At 37.8% G+C, this 25,489-nt stretch overlaps 1 long non-coding RNA gene across 9 annotated transcripts in view; it reads left to right on the top strand.

The window, feature by feature from the left end:
• Nucleotides 1-25,489, top strand: part of LOC137155016 (uncharacterized) — a 505,162-nt gene that overhangs the window by 468,359 nt on the left and 11,314 nt on the right. The gene's annotated exons all lie outside the window — the stretch shown is intronic.

The following is a 25,489-nucleotide window of genomic DNA, read 5'->3' as shown; positions in this document are numbered from 1 at the left end:
TTCATATAATGATACCCACCAAATGCCTTAGTACTTAGCATGTTTACTCTTAGCTTTAACAAGGGTCTAAAGTAATTCCTCTTTAAAAGTCTGGCAAGCAGTCCAAAAGCAAAAAATAAACCTTGTATGTCAGGATCAGCTGCTGGAAGTGGAAGATCAAGGGAAAACACTATCTGATCCCACACAAGTACGTCCAGCCAGCTCATCAGTAACAATAACCTTTGAGTAGGCAAAGTATCAAAAAATAAAATATAAAAGCAGAGGAGAGGACAAAAGTCATCAGCCCAAATTAGAGAGGCCAGAAAATCAAGGCATAGTGAAATGAAAAATACAAAATTGGCCATTTATTTTTCTGCTATAAAATTCATTGCTATATGCCAGTATGCTAGAATCTATATTTACATGATTCGCCAATTCCACTATGGATGTCTCACTATTGCTTTGGGAATTGGGCCACATTGTTAAACTAGGAGAAGCAGCTCCACATCTTGAGGCTACACTCTTTAACAGCTGATCCATCCAGCATGCTACAGTTGTTCAGTATTACTAGACTCCCAGGGCCAGCTCTTTAGGGGATTACACTTCCTTCCCAGCTTTGCTCTTCAAGAGGGCATTAATATTCTCTGAAAGGCGTCCACTCATCTGTAGCTCTGTAAGGCCGATCTACTTTGATCTTAGTCTCAGAAATAGAATGATGAGGGATAAGAGTTCAAAGTATAAGAAGAAACTCAATATGCAAAGAATGTACCACATCTTAATAAGTAATGAGAATTCCCTCCATTTGTTGCTGTTGTAAGGAAAAAATAGTTTTAATATCTTTATGGGATTAGGACTCCATGGTACTTTGCTAATGAGTGGCCAGCACTATTAAGATTTTCCTTATGTCTCCAGATACGCTGGTAAACAAACGTCAATAAACAATGCCATGACTAAAGCTGGCTATTAAGATTTTTGATCTGGCAGGTATTTTATTAATGGGGCTAACATGTTGAGTTATTTTGATTGTGGACCCAACAGAGCAAATAAACAACACAGAATTTCAATCTTTTTCTTACAGGCAACTTGAGGATAAAGGAAATTTCTAGTAATGAATGGGCTGTTTTTAGACAAAGTTTATCACAAATGACCCGAGATTTTAAAGTCTTTTGCTATTCAAGCAGCTCTGGATGGACAGGACAGTTGGGAAATTGACAGTGTGGATAAAATTCTTTGTTTCTTACTGGATTGCCTACTACTGTAGAGATGTCATTCACATAAACCTTCAGCCTGCATAGTAATGACAAACACCAGCAAATTCAGCTTTCATAATTGTATTTGAGCAAGATTAGCATACACCATTCAGTTCAAGTTTTAGTTTTTAGGTTAGCTGCCATTCATATTAATCAGCTTTGTCTTTTTCAGTGCTGCTTTTTCTGTGTAAGAGGAATGGGTGAATGCCAATGTTTAATAACCCCCTTACATCTACTAATTCCTTTTCTAGCAATTGTGTGGTTTCTCAAAAAAAGATGGCAAATTAAATTTGTACAATTGGAACAAAGCAATGTAAAAACGAATTTTGCCTGTCTTTAAAATGCTAGCAAAACTTTTGTTTTAAGGAGTCATCTACCTCTTTTAATACCATTGCTATGCCTCAGTTTTCTTTTTTATTTATTTTTCAAAGTCCCATAAATATAGTAGGATTTAGGCTCACTAAAAGACACCATTTTGTTAAATCTGCTCTAATGATAAATGAAATGAAAGAAAGAGTGTTAGAAGAAAGGATGTAATACTTTGACATGTGGGGTCTGATTCTTTTCTAACTGATAACAGCAGGAGTTTTGTCCCATCATTGTTTCTGTCATTTTTATCACTGATAATTTTTAAAACCAGGATCTGCCTCTGCATGGAGGGAGCCAACAAAAAAATCAACAGTTTTCCAATTTCTTTGCTCTACCAAGTGATACATGTTTTCCTTTCCTTTTCAAAAAGATGTTTGAGAAATATAATTGACGCGCACGACAGAGTCAGAGCATGAAAGATTTGTCAGTCAAAACAATGTCACCCCATAAACTGCCCTTAACAGCTCTTCTCTCTTCCCTGATTGGAGAAGAGAATTGCTTAAATTAATTTATGGGGCGGCATCTGTTTGACGGGTATTTGTGAGATGGATTTTTTTAAACACATTTAGGCTGTTTTTAAATGTTCTCTCCTAAAAGGGTTCTGGATTTATTTTTAACTTTAACCTTATAAAAATGTAATTGCACAAAAAATTCTTACACCAAAGAAACTGTTATTTAAATCCCAGTTTCAAAGGAATTTAGCTATTACCTGGACTTTAATTTTCTTAGGGATTTTACTAATGCTTGGAGAAGGGAAAAATCTGGTACATTTCAGCATATTAAATACCAGTTTGTGTCAAAGCAATCATTAGACTTCCAATTCAGTTGATTATAGTACAGTGATATAGCAGGTATATTGCTGGATTTTTGGTATCTTTAGCTAAGTTAGAATTAGAATATGATTTCTATATTTTCATTATTGGGACATGCTACAGTAAAAGCAACCTAAATATTGTTGGATTTTGAAACTGCTTAATTATCCTGTTGTTGGTGCAACATTATTCAATGTTACATTACAATTGTTTTCCTGAAGACCTAACTTAGATTCAAATAAACTGTTCATTTTTGGCAATCTAGAAGAAATGGAGTCGTTGTAAAAATCAGACTTTGGAGTGAGGAAGTTGGCGATGTTTTCATTAGTTTCTTAGGGCTCATTGTTCCTATTTGAGAAACTTTATAGCTTCAATCACCTATGGCGAGAACCTGATTTTTAGTGAGGAGCTATAATAATTATACTAAATACTTTCTATTTGTCACTGATAAACAACAATTCTTGAACGTCACGTAAGGAAAGTAGAAACTTTTATATTGTGGTTTAGTTTCCAAGAGACTATGGTTTGACTTCTCAGGGAGTGGTATATGCTTTTAATTAAAAAAACAAATAAACCCTAGATTTTGCATATAAGCAAAACACATATTAGTAGACATATTCATGGAAACCAGCATAATAAATATGAAGGAATACATGAACATGAGAAATGGATCTTTCACAAAATGGGGATTCCTTAAATAAAGTATTTTGCTGAAAAACGTAAATATGACTTAGTGAAAACTGAAGGTTGACAAGTTTAACTAGATACTGTAAAAGCAAAACAAACAAACAAAAACCTTTCAGTTCAGTTGTGGATTAGCGGTTAATACCCATAGCCTGTGGATTTCAGAGTGTCTGTGCTGTTATAATCCTCGTAGAGGAACTATACATTTTATATTTTTCAAAGGAAGATCTTAATCATCACTCTGTGAGCTACCAAACTCCTTGTTAAAAGTGTGGTCCCAATTCTTCCTCAAAGGAGTAGTCCCATTGGACTAAATTCTGTGATCCTTAGTTAAGAAAAACGCACATTGAAGGCAAGAAGCGTTTTGCTTTATTAAGGACTGCAGTTGCATAAGTGTTTGCAAGATTGGGTCCTTTAAGATGTCTGCTATCTTCATTCCTATTAGCTATCTTAATTACACAATGTAAATAAGGTGAGTGGTGCTTCCCCATTGTCTCTTCCATTTCACCTACAGCACTGTCAGCAAAAAGGTTAGGTTAATTCCTATTTTTAAAAAAAACTTTATTAAGAAGTTACCATGACTAGCGGTTAATCTACACATGATGGAGTTATTAGTTCTTTAATAGGAGACATATTGTGTATCCTTAAGTAAATTACTAAGAACCTGAATCACTGAAAATACTTTCCATTAACATGAGCTCAACTGCAGCACAAATTTGAATTGTTTTACTATTGTGCTAAAGGTGTCCTAGTAACTGCATTCACCTTGGGAACTACAGTTTAGAAATACTGGAATTCTCAGAGTTTTGGCACAGGATGCAAGATGCTGGAATTGGAAGTGAAGGAGAAATAATGGAACGTTCCCCTAAAACGCTTACTTACAAACAAGTGCAAATATAGCAATAACTGCTGGGCAGTTCAGCTAACCTCTGGATCTAACCAAGGATTGTTGTAGGGTAGGTAGTTCTTCTAATAGCTCTCAAATGCTCCAACTTCTCATCCAGATTTCTTGCTTGTTCGTTAGTTGGGTCTGTTCTTGACAGAGGGATGGAATTTAACATTCAGGAGCTAATAATCTGAGCTTTGTAAAAAAAACCTTTCTACATATGAGATGATTTTGATTTATGAGGTTTCAAAGCAATTTCCAAGGTGGCATAACTATGTTGATGTCAGAGAAGTTATATCAGGAGGTTAATTTTGACTCCCTGTGGTCTGTTCTACACACAAAATGGCAAAGGTTTAACAATTTAGCTAAACTCAAGTGATTTTATGTGTGGAAACTTTTACATCAGTTTAAATTTACCTTACATGAGGGGCAAGCTAAAACAAGTTAAAACTAACAGGAGAGTCCACATGTAGTTGCAGCAGTTTAACTAAAGTTTGGCCTACACTACCAACTTATGTCAATAGCACTATATCACTCAGGGGTATGGAAAATCCACATAGTTATTGTGACCTAACCCCCAGTGTAGACAGCACTACATTGATAGGTGGATTTCTCCCGTCAACATAGCTAACGCCTCTCAGGGACGTGGGGTATCTATGCCAATGGGAGAAGTTCTCCTGTCGGTGTACATAACGTCTTCACTAAGTGATGCACTGTGCATGTAGACAAGCCCTAAATCAGTTCATTATCGCACCTGTTGTTTAAAAACAAAACTGCACCAGTTTAACCAGCATTATGACTTTATTTACTGCCTCTTCAATGGCTGGCTTTGGACTTCAGTCCTTCTTAGTGTTGTGTGCCAGTACGATCCCTAGAGTTGTCTGCAGCCGATGTTGATATAAGAACAGAAATGAAATAAATTGGAAAGGTTTTGATTGGACTTCGACCCAACTTGCTTTTGTTTCCTTCACCTGCCCTTACTCCTGCCCATCTGACTGTCCCACCTCCCATCTAGCCAGGGAAAACCTTACGGCCTATATATATATTATTACCCATGGCAGACTCACAGAATTCCAGGAACTTCCAAAAAATCATCTGGCAGAAGAAACAACAAGAGTTCTGTAGCACTTTAAAGATTAACAAATTTAATTTCTGCAGGCATAAGCTTTCGTGGGCTGCAACCCACTTCATCAGATGCAAGAAATAGAAATCAGATAGGGGGTATATATATACAATCCAAGGGTAAGGAACAATAATGGGGAGGGTAGTTGTTAGCAAAGTCCATTCAGTTAGAATAGATGAGGCCTATTCACAACCATTGATTAGAAGGTGAGAAAACGTGAACAGTGGCAATTACTTCTTGTAATGAGATAACCATTCCAAGTCCCCATTCAGACCCAGTTTGATTGTGTCAAGTTTGCATATGAGTTCCAGCTCTGCTAATACCACCCTATACCGAAAACCAACTGACCGCAATACATATCTTCATGCCTCCAGCTTCCACCCTGGACACATTACACAATCCATTGTCTACAGCCAAGCCCTAAGATACAACCAGACAGAGACAAACACCTACAGGATCTCCATAAAACATTCTTAAAATTACAGTACCCATCAGGAGAGGTGAAGAAACAAATTGACAGAGCCAGATAGGTACACAGAAGTCACCTACTACAGGACAGACCCAACAAAGAAAACAACAGAACACCACTGGCCATCACCTACAGCCCCCAGGTAAAATCTCTCCAACACATCATTAAGGATCTACAACCTATTCTAGCAGATGATCCTTCACTCGCTCAAGCCGTGGGAGGCAGACCTATCCTTGCTTACAGACAGCCCCCCCCCAACCTGATGCAAATACTCACCAGCAACCGTACACCATACAAGATGAACATTAACCCAGGAACATACCCCTGCAACAAACCCCGTTGCCAGCTCTGCCTGCACATCGACTCTAGTGACACCATCACAGGTCCTAACCACATCAGCCACACCATAAGGAGCTCATTCACCTGCACATCTACTAATGTAATATATGCCATCATGTGCCATCAATGCCCCTTTGCCATGTACATTGGCCAAACCGGACTGTCACTACACAAAAGAATAAATGGACACAAATCAGACATAAAAAATGGTAACATCCATAAACCAGTCGGAGAGCACTTCAATCTCCCAGGACACTCTGTAGCTGACTTGAAAGTTGCCATACTTCAACAAAAAAACTTCAAAAATGGACTTCAGCGACAGACTGCAGAGCTGGAACTCACTCACCAAGTTGTCTTAACTAACTAACTAATCAACTCACTAACTAACTAAAACAAATAAATAAAATAATAAATTTAAAAAAATAATATGAATCAGATTAGTCAAGTGCAAAAGGCCTCTGGGCTTGCCTAATTAAAGTTAATAAAGAATATTGAAGGCTGGAAGACAGAGAGAATTAGTTATTAATCCTAATAAAAATTACAGTATTCTTGTCTGGCTTAGTCTCAGAGAAAGGCAGCTAAGCCCAGTCATTCATTTTTTTAAGCGATCAGTTATGGAGGGACAAAAATGATTTGTAGAAAATAAGCTGCTGCTCCTCCTGCAGAAGACTGGAGTTCTTCCAAGTGAGGAAGGAGAAATCAAACAGAAATAAGATGGTCTTGTGGTTAAGGCACTGAAGTGATGTCGATTCAGATCTTGACTCTACCATTTCCCTCTGCTGCTTGATTGCTCTAGGCCTCAGTTTCCCATCTGTAAAATTGCGATAACCACAGTGCCGTACCTCACAGAGTGAGGTATGATAATTATATTCATTTGTGTTTATGTGGTGCTAAGATATTGTGGTGTTGAGCACCATAGAAAAAGCCTACGAGTATAGAAAAACTTGGTGGGAGCAAGAGTTCCTCTTTACAGAACTGTTTGCTGCTATAACTGCAATTCATATTGCAAAAAGCCTTGCATGGCCGGCGTATCAGCTGTGTCCTCATGCTGCAAGTAACATAGTAAAAAGAAAGTATAGAAGGTAAAACGTTATACATATCTATTGAGTTAAAAACTGTTATGGGTGAACACCGTTGGTTTCTGATAGTTGTGCGTGTCACAAATAGGAAATATTGAAAGAAGCTGGGGTTTAACAACTTAGCTCTTTTCTTTGAGGGGAAATAGAATTAGAACCTGACTGTGTTTGGCCAGGGCCTTAGAATGCTTTTTATTATTAGAATTATAAATTAGGCCTCTGGGCATCAAATAGAATTTAACGAAAAACAGAACTAACCAAGCTAAATGTGCCCTAAATTCGATAACTGGCAGGAATACCAAAATACTGCCCCTCCACTGCTAAGTGGGTCCACTGGCACTAAAATTATGCCTCCATAACTGACTTAGGACTTGAACCAGAGCCACTACTCTTGGTTTCCATGCGCAGCTGGAGACTCTTAGGCTATGTTGGCTGAATTTCGACTAGCACAGGTGGTAGACACGTCCAGCTGCAAATCTGTTCATTCTCATTAGCTGTATAGTAAACACTTCACCTTTCAGCAGCAGTGAAATAGGAGGGAGAATTGTGGATCTTTTCTTTTGTTATTCAACATTATCAATGGTTTCCTCAAGTTGGCATGCAGCAATTGAACCAAGCAGTGGTCCAGGAGCCATTCTTTTATTATGTATTTTCCACAGGAGCAGTGGTCATAAAAGCAGCTCCAGCAAAGGAGGTACCATGTTCCACCAGGCACCAGCTCTGTTTTGCATGATATTACACAGATGTTACCTGTATAGTCCCTATTGAAATCCATAGAACTTTGCCATAGACTTCAATGGAGCCAGGATTTCTGCAAATCATAGAAATGTAGAACTAGAAGGGACCTCAATAGGTCACCTAGTCCAGTCCCCTGAACTGAGGCAGGACTAAGTCTGATCAGTTTTTCTTTCTGGTTTTCACATTCTTGGTACATTTGAGTCTCCTGATCTAAAGCTTTAACACGGCAAGGCCTTCCATTAGCTAACAGGTAATTCTATGTCGGTTCAAATATTTATCTGTAATTGGATGACCATGAACCAAAGCAATTATCCAAACTACCAGGAACAACACTGCAGGACAGGCTAAAAGTTTAAAGCAAAAGTGTGATGCTTCAGGAATAGGTAACAGAAATTAGGATAAATTAGAGGAACTGAGAAGTCAGTGGGCATTTAGTGTAGGTAAGAAGTACTGAGTATTGCCCTTCAAAGTGAAGCAAAACTGTTTACCGAAAAGGAATCAGCCAACTGTTTAAGATTCTAAATTAATAGCATAATTTCTGAACTTATAAAGTTATAACTGTATAAATTATAAATCAATTATAAACTTATAAATTATAAATCAGTATATTTCAAAACAAAATGTAACTGAAAACCAATTTCTCCTTTACTTGCTTCTGAGCCCAAAGGACCCAATCCTGCAAACCCTTACTCATATGAATAAACCAGGGCACAGTTTTAATTATATATATTTAATTCTATCTAAAAAGAAGGGTCAATTCTTACTGTTTGTTGCCGAGTGCTCGTGATGGCTAAAGGTCTTTTGAGATGCCCTGAACATCCAGACCTAAAATTAATGTTTACCCTGAATTTAAAAAAATATGGACCAGCTCCCCAGCTGGTGTAGACTGGTGTTACTCTATTTATTTAAATGGAGCAATGCTGATTTACATCAGTTCAGACCTGCTCCTTTGCATTGACAAAAATAAAAGCTTTTAGGGTTGTGAAATTACTCTCTACTTCTTTAGGCTGGAAGGAAGGTATTTCATTAGCACAGGTTATAAAATTCAGGGGGCCTGATTCTTTCACACCAGTGTAACTCCACTGAGAATGGAGGACTGAACTAACTCCATCTCATGTGTATTTTAAAACACTGCTTTGTTGTGCTCTGTTGCTTCATGGGTGACTGACTACCTATGTGTCATAAGATGCTAAAAGTAAATAAGATATGGCAAAGCACTAGTTCTGGGGTAGTCAACAGGGGGAGCGTGGGCCAAATCAGGACTGCCAGACACTTTTGAACAGACCCCCAAAATTTTTATTTACTTATTATCATTATTTTTTTTTTTTAATTATTTTCTCTGGAGCCTGGACCTTGACTATGCCTTGACCAAGAACATTTGGACCTTGACAAAAAAATAATTGACAACCACTGCCCTAATTCATCTATCTGCCAATGCGAGGTTATTCCTTATTGTCCATCTCTCTGGTTTTTTTCCAGCTTACTTTTAAATATACAAACAGCAGCACTTCCATCCTCACTTCCTGGGGACCAGCTTTAGCTCCTCTGGTCCTGAGGATAGTGGGGGCAGGGCAGTAGGGTGATAGAAAGGATGCACACTCACTCTCAGCACTGTGCAAGGAGAGAGTTCCCCTGCAGAGCTGTGGGCCAGGGACAGCACTGTTAGGAGTGCTCAGAAGCCTCGTCAAGATGTTTTGTAGCTGCCTGTCAGTCACGTGAGGGAACCCCTTGCTCCTCCTCCTCATCCCACAGTATTTAGGTGGGCAAATCCATGCTCTCCTGTTCTGAGAAGGGCAGATACCGGGGCTGCATATTTGTGTGAAGCTTTGTCGCCATATTAAAGGAGTTACCTCCTCAGGATCAGAAATGTCTCTGTAGGCCAGACTATTCAGCTTCCAGAAACTCATGCCAAATTCCAGGGCACAGGATTTGACCTTATATGTATTTGGGCTAATGTTTCACTTGGGTGCCATGGGATCCTATACAGATCTAGAGAATAAGATCCTCAGAAAATGTAATCGTTTGTTTTTCTGTCTCTCAGTGACAGTATTAAGTACAGAAAATGCATTGCATTATTTCCTTGAGGGCAGGGAGGGTGTTGGTGAGTTGTGTAATGGTGAGAGTAACCCTGGTTCCACGTGTAATAAGTGGGTCTTCCTTCCATAAACATTAATTATGCAAGTTAAAGACGTCGTAAGGCATTCAGATGTGCATGTAGTAGCGTTTTCTTTTTTTTCCCTATAAGTATTTAGTTGATCACAATAGATTATTCTTCTCTTTTGTCTTTGCCCTTTTTAGCGTGTGCATCTAATTTGCATGGGAGGGGGAAAGGGCTTTATGGAAAACATAAACTACAGACTCAACTCTTTCCTTGGTGTGGGTGTGGCTGTGGTGTGTCCATTTTGCATGTTTTGTTAGTAAAATCAGCTGAAAAGCTATTTATGAGGTGTACCCATGGATTTGACAGAGCACATACTGGTAAAACATTTTCTACAAAGCTGGTGAAATTATAGCTTTTTTCTTTATCTAAACATGACGTTTTATGTGAAAAATAAAATATATATTGGTATAATACATCATCACAGGAAATGGCGTCTGAATTTATTAACATTGATTTTTAGAGACTTTACCTAAGAATGGTTTCATTTTTACATTTTCAGTTGAATTTCATATTTTTTTTCATTTCCTTTAAGAAAATTGTTCACCTCCCACTAGCCAGAAAAGGGTTTATCTGGGTCAGAAGGGGGCTAAGTAACCCGATAGGCCACACCTGAAGGAGAGTTAGGCTTGATAAGCATGCACTGTTTGAGGATGGAGCCAGCTGGACAGGAGCAGGCAGGGCTGGTATGAGGCCAGGACATCTGGGTGGAAGGAGTCTGCAGGGTGGAATCTGCAGTAGTTCTCTGGGCTTAGAGAGGGAAAGGAGAAAACACAGGAGACTAGTAGAAAACCTGGGATCCTAGCCCTGAAGAAAGGGTTTACTAAAAAGGGTGATGAAGCAGAAGCTTGATAGAGGTAAAGTAGGAAAAGGCTCAGAGAAACAGCATCAAGGTTTGGGATCGTGCAGACCTTAGATACTGATTCAAGGGTCCTTGAGCTTGAACCCAGAGTAGAAGGTAGGTCCAGGTTCCCCTACCAGCCACTTGGGAAGAGGCATTGCCTTGAATTGGGAGACTGCTGGGAAGAGTACCCAGTCAGCGAGTCCAATGATACTTTGATACCCTGGAAGGGAAAAACTATAGTGACCTGGCCAGAGTGTCAAGCTATGTAGAGGAAGCATCCCGAGTCCTGAAGAGAAGCGCTCCAATTTCTCGAGTGTGAGAAGGGTCACTGGGCAAACGACAGATGGAAAGGGGCATCAGATCAGGTGGAGCTGTTCCCCAGACACAGCGACAAGGAGGTGTCTCAATGGTGAGTAGATAACCCTGTTGCAAACACTTACAACACAGTGTGTTATGGGATTTCAAATCTTGTAAAGAAGAAATGAAAGTTTCATGTTGCCATTCATGCTTTAATGCTTTAAGAACATAAGAAAGATCATACTGGGTCAGACCAATGGTCCATGTAGCCCAGTGTCCTGTCTTCAGAGGTGCCAGGTGCTTCAGAGGGAATGAATGGAACAGGCAGTTATCAAGTGATTCATCCCATCAGCCTTTGGCAAACAGCAATCCCTGCCTATCCTGGCTAATAACCATTGATGGACTTATCCTCCATGAACTTATCTAGTTCTTTTTTTAACCTTGTTCTAGTCATGACCTTAACAACAGTCCTTGGCCTTTGCTGGATCAGGCCTAGAATTTAAAACGTTAACACTTCCAAAGCTAATACTTCTGTACGTTAGTCATGGATTTGTGCAATGGCTTGAGCAATTTGGTGAATCATGAAAAGACTGTCTCTGGATGCTAATGGCACACAGGTGGAATCCAAAAATATTTGGCCTGTATTTATCCAAGTATAAGGTCTTGACTGCGAGGCCCTGCAGTTCGGATGACTGGGGTGTGAATTGCAGTGCACACCCAAGTGCTGCACTGTAACTGCCCCGTGAGGGTGCTCCTGGCATAAATTAAAGGTACCTAGTTCCTGTTAACATAGTCTGTGTTAACGTAGTCCTCTACAAACAAAACCTGATACCTTTTAGTTTGTGCCAGTAGCATCCACACAGGCAGTTACAGCACAGCACTTGATCGCATGCTGCAGTTCCCACCTCTGTAGTCCATTCTGGGTGTAGTGTGGACATAGCCTAGGAGTACTGTGTTCAGGTTTCTTTGTGTTTATAACTTTGCTATCACTTCTCTTTTGGTATGAGTATTAGAGTTAGGCCCAAACCAACATCCCAATCTTCTGGAAAGTTTAGATCCAAATCTGAATCCAAAGGTTGGCTCATCATACGTTGTTACCAGATCTTAAACAGAACCTCCCCATTGATGTTTGATAAACTGCCAAAGTTCTTCAGTGAAAATAATTTAGAGTCGACACTTAGTTATTCTTTAATTTTTAATTTCAGTAGGGCATGCTATATAAAAGCTTACGATGCCATGACAAGGCTCTTTTCTATTCTATAGCAGATTTTGTAACAGGCCAAACCAAAACCTAGGACTCAAACTATCTGAATTTTGGAGAAGTTTGAATCTAGATCCAGAGCCAAACCTTTGGATTTGAGTTTAGCTTTAGAAAGATATATTTTTGTAAAAAATATATTCTTGTATCTATTGTATTGTATTGTATCTATCTTAATTAATGTTATGCTTTGGAAAATTAAACAAAAAATAAAATGAAAACAAAGGAGAAAGGATCTAGAGAGGGATTTTTAAAGAATAAGCTAAAAGCTTTTGATATTAGTGTCATGATCTTTTCAGGTATCTTTAATTATCATTTGTCGCAGTACTGTTTATCTGCAGACCAATCCAATGCCCACTGAAGTCAATAGCAGTTGTTCTCCTGACCTCAGTGAACATTGAGTCAGACATTTAAAAGAAAGAAATCATAGGTCACAAAAATGTAATAGATTGGGCAGAAAAAAAATGTAAGTTCTCTGGGAGAGGGATTGTGCCCTCCTTTATGTTTGTACAGCACCTTGCACATGCATGCTATCACAAATGAACAGCAACAAAATAAAAGGGTATCTTCACTGGCAGTTTTCATAAGAAATGTGTCAGAGATGACAATTTTGTTTGCATTAGTTGCAGATTTTTTTCTCTCTCTAAAGAGCTATATATCACCATTTGTGGAACACAACAGAAGTCTGTTAAGATAGGTGCCTGCCACAAATCTTGAAAATCCTATATTTTATTTGCCTCTGCTCTGTCTTTTCAAAGAATCCGTACTTCAGTATCAGCCTTCCTTTGTTCTGATTAAGTTGTAATCATCCAAAACCAGATTCTGAAGCTCCCCCTCCTCCCTCTCCTTTCCCCACATAGCCAGTGTTGTTTTATACCCAAATGTGACATTGTACACTGGTGCAATCGAAAAAGGCTACAATGATCAATTGAGGGCCCAATCAAAGCCTAACAGATAGGCAGCCATTCGTCGCTGTTTGATATAAAAGGTGTTTTATTTCTCATCACTTTTTTGTCACTGAAAGAATGCTTCCTACGTGCGGATTAATTAAAGTGTAAACATTAAATATTGATTGATGCATTATCAGCATGAAGCAGTTGCCTCCACTCAGATTGATTCCTGCAGTGATTTATTGTCATATTTGTGGAGTCATTTCACTTGATAACAAAGAGAAATAGGCTGCTACCTCTGCCTTTTCTGGCTCAGCTTCCTTCTTTTGCTCCACGCTTCCTCTTACTCTTCTAGTGACTTATTCTTCCAGTTCAAAGAACTAAAACATCTTCATCTTACTTTTGAGAAGGAATTTTTGGGCTTTACAGTTTATCTGGATATTTACTTAACCAAAGAGTTCAATGCTGAGGCTCTCCTTTGTTGAATAGAACATTTTTGGTTAATGCTTTCATTTAGTATATTACAAAAATACTCTTAATGACCCTGGTTTTCAGACAAAACTTTGCAAATACAAGTTCAAATTATCTTACTTTAACTGGCTGCCAACTTGGCAGAAAGGTGGACTTTCAACAGAGTAACATTGTTTAGGTTGGTTTTATGGCTAAATTATCCAATTAGTCGCTCTGAATAGGAGCACAAGCTCACAATATCAGATCAATTTGAAGAATTCTGTGTTTTTACTCTTATTTCTTTTGGGCAAGTGCATAAGAGAGGCCTTCAAAAATGACTTCACACTTCAAATCCTGTGCAGTATTTAATGTAAACCATGGATCTCTGGAATGGGAGCGGAATGTTTGGGTTGGAAGATCCTTTTTTCGTTTGATTTGCATTGGTCTGATTATTAGACGTACATTCAAAAAAGCTAGATGGTTGAATAGTCTCCCCTCTCCCCCTAAAATTCTTATGTCCTTATTCTGTGTTCATCTGCATCAGAAATTGGCTATTCCACAGCACTGCTCATTGTCATAGCCACTGCAAACAGCAGACCCTATCAAAAGGGAGCTGTAGTCCCAGTGTCATATACTAGTTCAATAATGCAAGATTACTAAATCGCTTCTCTCTGTGTTTTCCCCAAGAGGGACTGCCATTCAGCACATTTACAGCCAGAAACTGACTGTTCTGGCTACATGGAGCTTACTGACCCAATCAGCTTAAAAAAAACCAAAAATCACTTATTCATGAAATCATTTTGTTTTGCATTAATAAAACTTACTGTATTCTGTTTAGCATTCAGAGAACTGGATTAGTCAAAACCTGCTGAAATCAGACTCAAGGATGGGACAATAACAAAACAAAAACTGTAATAGGAAACTGGTGATCTTGATTCAGCCAAGCAGTGAAATGTTCGTCAGAACAGCAACAAAAACTAAGCCGATGAATTGACTGCAGAAGATAATTCCACTTCCAGACCAGAAGGAAGTCATAAGAGTGGTTCCCTAATCAAACAGCAGCAATGCCAAACTGACTTTCTAAGAATTATACACTATTTATCTGAAAAGCTGCTGCAAAAAGTACACAGAACTTCATTTAAAATAAGTGATGGATTCTTGGCTTCCCTTCCTCCTTCTGCCCCTCCAAATAAAATAAAATAAAATTGAAAGCACCTTCTTTAGAACACTCTGTTATTCTATTGATAGATCCAGGCGAAAATAAAATGTTCTTCCTTCAGATCCCTCCTCCAAATACAACTTTTATCAGCTGCCTTTCCCAGCCTACTTTCAATTCTGGTGATGTATGCTCCAGGCCAAAATTCATCCCCATTGTAATTCAGCGTGCCTGATTTCTGTGGATTTACACCTACATTTGGCCCTTCCTCTCTTGTGTCTAAAATAAAAATAAAATAAACAAACCCCAGGACACTGCAAAATAGTAACTGATCTGGATTCCTTGCAAACAATGCTCTCAAGATCAGTTTCCCTTTCCCCTTATTTTCCATTGCCTCCGCTTCCCATTCATCTGTTCTGTTTTTTTTGTTTTGTTTTGTTTTGGTTTTTTTGCTAGATTGTCTGCCTTATTTAGATTTTCAGCTTCTCAGGGCAGGCACCTTACCATCGTATTTATCTGTAAACTTCTGTGCACACAAGTGAAGCTATATAAATAATCACTATTACTATGAATACACACAGTAACTATACTTTCACTGACAGAAGCACAGATGTGTTATGAGATTGTTCTGAAAACAAAATCTGTTCTAACTGTAGCTATTGTACAGTACTTAGTAATCCTTTTTTAGGGCCTGTCATCCTAAAGATTCCAATGTGTTATAGAAATAAATCAAATCTTAATTGGCATTTTAGATAAATAAATGTCTTTCATCATTCCAAAAATAACAGTCCCTTTATATTTAAAGCTTTTGCAGATGAGGGGGTGAAGGCCTATCTAATGTACCACGGGGTTCAGTCCAAAGTTTATTAGTATTTATTATTTATATATCGCTAAGCACATATAAGCATGTAAGAAGATACATTCCCTGCCCCAAAGAGCTTACACTGAGAGTCAAATTCTTCTCTCAGAGGCATACACAGAACTCCCACTGGATGAAATCCTGGCCCCTTTAAAGTCAATGGCAAAACTCTCATTGATTTCAGTGGGGCCAGGATTTCACCCCTTGTCTCCAGATGAAGCTGCACGCTGATACAAAGGGCAAAATTTGGACCTAAATTAGACAGATGCTATACAAGCAAATAAAGTTCAGGCACGCACATGGGAACAGACCGTGCTGGAGAAGACATCAGCAGTGGAAGTGAAAGAGGTGAGTTTTGTGATTGTAATGAAACTTGTTCCAATATAAGCTATCCAGGAAGGTTTTGTTACAGTGGATGGCTTTTCAGCTGTCTTGATCTTTGTTTTAGTTTTCCTGTCTGCAAGTAGGCTAACTGGGTGTAGTGAGCTATTAAAAGTAAAGCATTAATATTGTTGCATTTCTGCTTCTCAGTCACAGTGCAACAGCACTGTTTGTAAATGTAATTTATTTCTCTCTTAAAAACCCTATGATCTTTCTTAGAGCCCAACATTGTGGGCAAAAAAGTAGAATTAACAGACGTTAGGAATATGTGTTGAAGTAAACAAAATTGTTAAATAATTTTCTGCGGCAGAAAATGGATGTTTGTTCAGTAGGCTGTAAAGTCATGTTATAACAACAATAAGTACTTTAATACTATTTCTAAACCAAGATCATCTGAGATTGTCTCTCGTCTACATCCTGATTCTGAGAAAAACAGAGTACTCCGAAACCCTATTTACTTCAATGGGAGTTTCATGTTCTTACCGTTATGAGCAGTCCATAAGTGTTTAATACTGTGACATATTCAAGATGTGTAATGAATTATTTCAGATATATATCCAATAGAAATTAAGACTTGTTTTCCCCTATTCAAAATACATATTCTAGATACCGTATATAGCCTCATAGGGGGATTGTGTTGGAAGGGCTTCTCCTGTATTCTGATGAGAGCTCCCCTTTCATTATATAAAATTAAATCTGGAGTGAAGAGATACAAAAAGTTGTTTATTAGAGATTTAGAAAGGCCCAGACTGGCTTAGCAGCAGAAACATTGGATGAAAATAATCATTGGAAATGTCTGTGTTAATACAGTTGTTAAAGAGCTCCAAATTCTGCAACAGGGTTGGGTTCATTTGGGTTTTTTTGTTTTTTTTTTACCTCAGAAGAAAAGTGATGTGTGAATACAAAAGTTATGTTTATCACTGGCGATAAAACAGACCTGCAGTTCTTAGCATTGTACATAAGAAATGAATTGTCTGTTCTTCAATGATAGTCAGATCTTAATACAAAGCAAAGTATCTTGCCAGTTTTTCCTTAGAGGGAAGTTATAGTTTGTATGCATTTTTCCTCCTCAGCTGAATCAGACTTAGACTACAAATTTTGTATGTCCATGTGTATTGCCCTACTGCTTTCATGTATTTGTGTAAGATTTGACAAATGGATAACTTCTACTGAAAATAGTGATATTTCCTTTCCAAAAATGACTTTACTATTTTACAGCAACAATTACAAACTGCAGGAGAATATTTAGTGTGTTTTGAAAAGATTGAAATATAGTTTTGAAGTTAGTTAAATGCATGTCATCTTTATAACTGCTCAAATCATGTTATTTTACAATTCCTGAAAATTGAATACCTTTGAATAATAAATGCAAATTAGGGGGCCATAAATTATAAGTTGTAGGGTGACCAGTGTCTGATTATAAGTAACATAATTAACTCCAGCCTTCTTCACATAATGTTTATCTTAATAATCATCCTATGTACATTAGAATAGCTTAAAGGGTTACTATCTTTCTACCTTTTTTTTTTTTTTTTTTGCTATATGCCATATATAAGTATATTTTATATTTCTTTTCTAGGTCATTAGAATTAAAAATTTAAAAGACTGCTTTTTTTAAAAAGGGTTTTATATAAATTAACAGGTAATTCTGTTACTTCTAAACAAATAGGATTTTAAAATATATTTCTACTATAAATCCAGTTGCTTTTTGTTCAAAATAGCCTGAAAATGATTGTTTTCACCCCATTCTTTTTAACCTTTTGTGTATTGTATCACAGATGATGCATTATTTTGGTTATTTTGATTTGAATATTGTATTCAGGACTGTGAAATAGGCTGGCAAGAAACACGTATTCTACTGAATTTCTCTGCATGTACTGCGTTCTATTAACATGCAGTGGGATTTGGAATTAACAGAGGCTCTATTAGGATAATTGTGGCATTTGGAATTAACAGAAGCGCTGTAAGGATAAATTGTGGCAGTCCAAAAATAAACTGGCTTCATTCTTGGACTGCAACTTGTGTTATGACATAAATTAACATTTCTGTGACCTGTAATTAACTGTGTCTGCTTGTGCTATAAATAAAATATAGCAAACTATAGCATATATCCTAAGGTCTAATTATCTTTAGCTTTTTTATTTTTATCTGCTAATGACACTACAGAGTTCAGGGGTACAGACTATAAAGAACACAAAATACATGAATGGTGTCTGCAGCCTTATTCCATTTATTTATTATAGCAGTATCAGAGTTACATCAAATTCTTCCTATGCTTGGAAATCTCTAGGGTTGGGGTTTAAGTCTTTGATGCAGCTAGTAATTCCAGCCCTCACCATTAAAGCTGCATTTTCTAACTGTCCCTTGGTAATTGTTGTGAGGACTTAGACAAGTAAAACTATCCAAAGGCATCACTAAGGTCAAACTGTGGTAGAAAGTGGTCTGATTTTATCCTAGAGATTGATGCTTGTATCACCTTTTTTTTTTTCCTTTTCGATTCAGCAGCTGGGGCTATAAAATGTACTTGCAATCACTGATAACGTGTAAGATCAGACTACAAGTGGAGTAACACAGTATTTTATACACTGTGTGTAGTTTTACCTAACACAACAATAAATCAATGTATAGACAAGGGTGTTTGTAAATTTTAATGAAAACTTAAGTACTAAAAATATAGTTATTTTTGGATTAAGTCATATAAGTATGAAAGAGTTTCAGTTCTTTAGAACTGGGAGATTTATTTCAATCCACAAACTTTTCAGGAAGCCACTAAAGAAAGGAAGTGTTGTTTGGGAGGGAGCAGTAAAATAAGTGATAATGCATTCCATATATTACAAATATTTAGTCATTGCACATACATGTTAGCAAATTAAATGGGGGCAGAAAGTTCATGTGATAAAAGCTGCACTTTATGTGTTACCAGTAAGCCAACTGCCTGTATCAAACACAAAGTGAACAAGTCTATATCATTAGATTAAGAATAAACATGGGGAGAATGGACCCATCTGTGAATTTCCTGGGGGGAGGGAGAGGAGAGGGAAATCAGAACTTTTAATGATATAAATAACATTTTTAAACATTGTCACCATTAAAGAAAGCCATAAAAAAATCAACATTTTTATGAAATACCCTACATTTTCCTTAATGAGAGAATTTGTTGCAAAATATATTTATTAAACTCTATTACTACACACTGTTTTCTTTTGAGGCATAGACTACACTTATTTTGAACTCATTTTATTCCAACTGATGTCAATGAGACTTCCATAAATGTAAATTATATGAGAAACTTTCATTACATGAGATGTTCACAGGAGAAAAACAGGAGCTGAGATATTATAATAGTAATAATAATTAGTATGGTTTACTTCTACAACACCTCCTTCTATCTGTGGCCTGGTCTACACTAGAAAATTAGGTTGGTTTAACTAAGTCAGCCAAAGGTGTGAAAAATCTCCTGAGTGGCGTTATGAAGCTGACCTAATTCCCCGTGTAGACAGTACTATGTCAGTGGAACTTCCATCAACCTAGGAAGTGCCTCCTGGGCCTGGTCTATACTTACCGTGAAATTCGAGGGCAGTCAACAGGAGATACACAAGCTACGTAGAGTAACTTGCATATCTCCCATCAACTTCCTAAATTCTAATGAGCATGGCATCCCCACTGTGCTGCACCAATGGGAAATGCCCTCCCATCAATGCAGCGTTACTCTTTTTCCGGGGGTGGATTTATTAAGTTGATTTCCAGATCGATTGAGCAAGTCTCCACTTCCACTCAATTGATCCCAAAGAATCTATCTGACAGCGGCAAATTTGCCGCAGTCAGTGAAGACATACACTTAGGGAGGTGGATTACCCACACAGAGGAGAGAACCCCTCCTGTTGGCATAGGTAATGTCTATACTGAGGCGCTGCAACTGTGCAGGTGTGCCACTGTAGTGTTATAAGTGTAGACAAGCCCTGAGGATCCTAAAGCACTTTACAAATAGTAATGAATTAAGACTCACAACATCCCTATGAGACTGACATTTTTGTTTCTTTCTTGGAGCTTCCTTTCCCATAGCAACAGGATCAAAGTAGTTATAGGATGAACATGCTCATTAGATTGATAAGGCTATCTCATTGCAGATGTAAGGCCCAGCTCTTTTCTTCCTAGTGAAGTCAGTAGATAGAGGATTGGGCCCCAAATACTCAAAAGATGATTGTCAGTATAAAACTAGAACTTTCACTTGGTTTTAGCCCCAAAGCCAAGCAGAAGCAGTATAGCGAAGGCTGCCCTTTACATTTCTTCTCCCTCCTCCAGTCCTCCCCATCAAATATTTTGAGATATAAATACAAATAGAATTAATTTGGATAAGGTATTTCACTTAATTATTTTTTAACTATTTGCAGACTTCTCTCCGGTACCTTCCACTTTGGCATATATTTTGTGAGTAGGATTCTAACCTAATATCCCTAACCAAGGGATAAAGCAAACTGAACTCTAACATAATACTTCCATGGCTCCTCAGTGATCAACAATTTTCCTTTTCAATGAACAAAACCTACTTTTTTTTAGCAAAGATAGCAAGAGTGCCCTGGATACAAAGAAAGTCTGGGCCAGGAAATCTGGATAAAATGAGAATCACTGCTCTTGAAACTCCAACACATTTTAGTATCAAACTTGACCCCAAACAAATTTGAAAGGTTTGGATATGTGATATTCCTTTCCAGTGCCTTACTGGGACTGGACCCAGAAAATATGAAATACAGCACAGTAGGCTATTGCTTGGGGCTTTTGCTCAGACACAGAAGCAATTGATATGTCAGAAATCTCTCTCTCTCTCTCTCTCTCTCTCACACACACACACACACACACACACACACACACACACACACACACACTTTAGCACCTGTTTCTGAACTTGCTTATACCAGTTTTATATGTGTAAGGTGTGTTATTCCAACCGTGTAAGTGAAATCAGAATAAGGCACTTGCAGTGTAAGAGCCAAAACCAACCCCCATGCCCACACAGCCTCACTGATCTTAAATAATTTAGTGGTATGACTCATGGTAAAATTTCATGCCATATTTGTAGACTTAAGAAAAAAATTAATCCTCAGTGTAAATGGGCCTAATTCCATCATCTTCACTGGAGTTGTGCCTGCTTACATCAGGATGAATTTGGCCCAAGAAATATGGATTATTCAGATAAGCATCTGAATTTTTTCATGATTTACCTTATCCAGATTCCAAACTCATCTCCAGTAAAGAGTGGAAGGTTTTTTTCTTGTTAGAGGAAAAAAACAAATGGTGATTTTGCTAGTTTTGCTTAAGGTGCAGATTATTTTTTTCATGGCTCTTTTAAAGCAACCCATTAGTGTAATACAAAAGAGAATCTTGATAAATGATGCAAGATTAAAGTTAGGACAATGCATTACAAGAAAACCATAAACTGCATTATTACTCGCGCATAAAACATTTCCTACTTAACTGGCAGAACTGAATTTCTTCTCTGCATGGGGCTCCTTTTCACCCTGATTTTCATTATTCACCTACAATATATCTAAGACTGCTGCAAAATGTTGCCCTTTAATATTTTTTTCTTAAGCAAACATATCTGCTTTAAACAATTTCTCAGCCAACACATATCTGCATATCTTCACTGGAGTCAGTGGAGCTCCACTGATCTACACCAACTGAGAATCTGTCTTACTATTATGAAAGAAACAAAAGCAACACAGATTTCTTTAGCTTTCACTGAGTACTCTAGTCTGTGATCTCGAGTTCATATAGCCAATAGTGAATTTTAGATTTGAAGACATTTATAAAACGGACCATTCAAAATGTTTTTCTAAAACTCTGTAACACATTACTATAATAAATCCATTTCTGTGAGAACTTTTAATCTAACTATAATAATTTACGATGGGAATACAGCAGAAATTCTCAGCTATGTTCACCCCATATTCTCATTATATTCACAAGTAATTCATTTGGAAAGTTTTTGCAACTCACTCTAAGGGCATAGGCTAATTTTAGTTCCAGAGGCAAAATTCATCAGCCTTGGATCTCTCATGCTTTGCTTTGGCTATGACTTCTGACTTGCTCAAACATAAAGGTACACCTTCTCTGTGTCCCTGATACTGTTCAGGTCTGCCCTTTGTGGGGATTAGTTCCTATGCCTTTATATGCAAATTTTTCTACATGCATGATTTGTTCAATGATAAACATGTAATTTGAAAGAATGTGGTACATGCAGGAACTAACTGATAATGCCCTGGCTTTGGAGGGCTCTTAGAACTTACCAAGTCTGTGTTTCTGGACTCTGAGAATAGGCATTTCAAAAGTCTATATCATGATGTTCTAAACCTGGTCTCACTTCCTTATGACTGATGCTTCTGTAAACCTGAACTTGGACAAGCTAGTAAGGTTCCTTAAAACGTCCACTTTTATGGTAGTTGCAGGACTTGAGTAGTAAATAAGACCTCTCTTTCTGATTTTCATCGGATGACTCCTTTATTTCTGTAAGCAGTCATTTTCCAACTAGTTGTGTCTCAGCTCCCTGCATGTAAATATTTCTTTATAATAATTGCTGTGGTATTTACATTGGGGAAGTTAACAGGACCATTGAGGCCTGCTGTGTCGGTGTTCAAAAATGTTCTAGTGTGACATAAGCAAAAACCATGCATTTAGAGACGATCATTATCCATTAGAGGAATACTACTTGCAGCTGCTTTGAAAAACTGTCTAGTCTCATGCTCATTGGAAAAAGTAAGTTTAAGCCTTGGGAAACTGTATTCCCTCGTGCATTGTAGTGTATTTCTGCAAAGCAAATTTATTATCAAATGAAGCAAGTTATTTCTTACGGTTCCCCATCTGCTTTTCCTCAGTCAAGGTGTGTCTGGGAGTAAATTTCCCAGTGCAGCATGAGACGGTGAACAGCTCATGTTATTCTCACACAATTCTTGGCATGGATATGTATTATCATTTTGTCTTCCATACAGTAAAAACTCCTTTTTCCTGAAGGAATCATCCCTATAAAAAATGCAACAGCATTTTACAGCCATAGTAGATAACACTGCACAATAGAACAATGTTACTAAAAGGCCAGATTCCGCCATCTTTTGTCATGTTCAGTAGTGCCCTGTGGGACTCCTTGAGGGGTAAAGTACTACTCCTCATGAGTAAGGGTGGCAGAATCTGGCCAAAGTGATTTGGCCCAATGTGGCTGAATATATTTTTTGGAGGGCTCTTTATTTACCATCTATATTTTCCCAATTTGCCTTGAGACACCATAAAGTGTGTGCTGTGTCAGGGTTCTGGTTGTCACCACAAGTACTAGTTTAATGTGTAGCAAATAACTCATGGTTTCTTTATTAATTTTTGTGCTGTACTCAGCACCCACTCCTCTAACACCTCAAAGCAAAAGACATGATTCTTCTCTCACTCACAATATTTGTGTAACTTCATTGATGTCAGTGGTGTTTACTACCAGTTTCCATTTTGGTCAGAGCAGAATGGGGCTCAATATGTTTCCCAAACTATTTTTTTGTAGTCATTGCTTATAATTAAGATTGACTTAAAGGCAGACCAAAATAGGCCCTAAAGTAACTTTCTATATCTTTTTCTTCAATGCCACACACACAACCAAACAGAAGAACATAAAGTAACTTATTTTCACCAATATATGCAAATATTAACAACAGAAGTTATACAAGAAAATAATAAAAGCAAATATACATCAACCAGAACTTAGCCATAGCACTGTTTATGTATGTTTCAAGAAGCCAGCCTTCTTCCTTTCATCAACAATCGGTTTCCCAATAGCATATCTAATAATTTATTAGTGCCTCTGATCACAAAACAGTAATTGAACTAATAAATCTTCAAACTAGATGCATTTCAGTCTGTCTCCACACTAGTGTGTCTCTGCAGGAGTTGTGGATTACTCTAAATGCCATTTCCTCTGCCAAGAGTTTGACTGAGCCATGAGCAAGTTCTCCCAAGTGTCAAGGCAAAAGCACTGCTGTTTGTGTCCAGTTTAATGCTCTAACCAGCCAACTCCCATTCTAGAATAATTCAAACAAAAATTATATAGAATAAACTCTAGATAGTCACCATGATGATTCATGCTAGCTCCTCCAGAATCCTGGTTCTTTCATGAGACTCCCAATAATAAAATATATTTTGCCAGGAGTCTAAGTGCAGAGGTGTTGGGATAGTTTGAGAAGTAACACTGCCTTTCTTTTTTTTTCCATGTTAGCCAGGTCTCAATAGCTTGTTAATAGAGCTCGTTAAAGATCACATAAAAGGAGAACCTATTGACCAATGTTGAATGTCCTTCCTGGAATGATCCCTTTTTTAAAAGCCAGGGGTAAAATTCTAGAAGGCCCAGTGCTCTGACTCGCACTGATGTCATGGGTCACACACACGTCATGAAGGTCAACACACATCCTCTGAGAGTGACATAAATAGATGGTAGGTAGTATATGACAGGCCATCTGAAAGATTAAATAAATGAGAAGGGAAGTCTCCATGTATAGGAGCTCAGAACAAGTGACCAAAAAACCCCAAAACTTATTTTGATTCTTTATTCAAAATGTCTTGAGAGAAGCCATTGCCTTACAAATAAGTCTGTAAGCTGACAGTCCTAGCCAGGCTGGTGAGAATACATTAAAATATAAGGAAGTATTATATGCCTCAGTAAGAGAGTCTCACAAGCCTTATTCTTGAAAAGTATTAGCAGACACACAGAGCTATGCTACTGCAGCCTCTTTACTAAATACTAACTACATAGAAAATAGACTAACTGAGTTTCAGGTTTTGCCCCAGGTTATACTGGTTGGAGAAACTCTCTTTACTGCAAACAGTTCTGACTACGAATGAACTAGCAGGTGCACAGAACGGTTGCACTGCTACCACATCAGAGTTAAATTCCAAATATTATGAAAAGGCACTGAGTTGGAAGTTTTTTAACATGTCTCATGGCTGGCTGTATTGTTTTTCTGCAAGGAACTCCATCAAACAAGCATCAACAAGTGCACGGAGCTATGCGGCTGCCACAAGTCACAAAGCTACACTCTCGGTCTAGGAGGAAATGCTACTGTGACACAATGGTTGAGGAAGAGATGAGCAAAGGTGTAAACAAGGGAAAATGAACCTAAAAACAAATTTAATAATGAGGATGAGATATATCTGTAGCTCATTAACTGTCACTATTGTTAAACTGGTGCTTAGATATGATAGTGCTAGACACCTTAGGAAAAACATGGACACATAGATGATATTCTGCCAGTCCAGCCAACCATGTTGCCGTCACCATCTTAACTTGCAAAGTTGCCTGACTGAAGTAGCTTACTCCTTCTTGTCAAATCAATGTAGAGACTCCAGTAACTCTTCGCGATAGCTATCTGCCAGCACATGGAGCCCCATCTTGTCATTGGTGTGACAGGCAGTCAGAGTGAAGGACAAGCATTAGCATTACCATTA

This window comes from Emydura macquarii, unplaced genomic scaffold, assembly GCF_026122565.2.
Source record: "Emydura macquarii macquarii isolate MOO-44397 ecotype Brisbane River unplaced genomic scaffold, CSIRO-AGI_Emac_v2 contig_295, whole genome shotgun sequence".
NCBI lineage: Eukaryota > Metazoa > Chordata > Testudines > Chelidae > Emydura > Emydura macquarii.
This window is presented reverse-complemented; position numbering and strand designations above follow the sequence as displayed.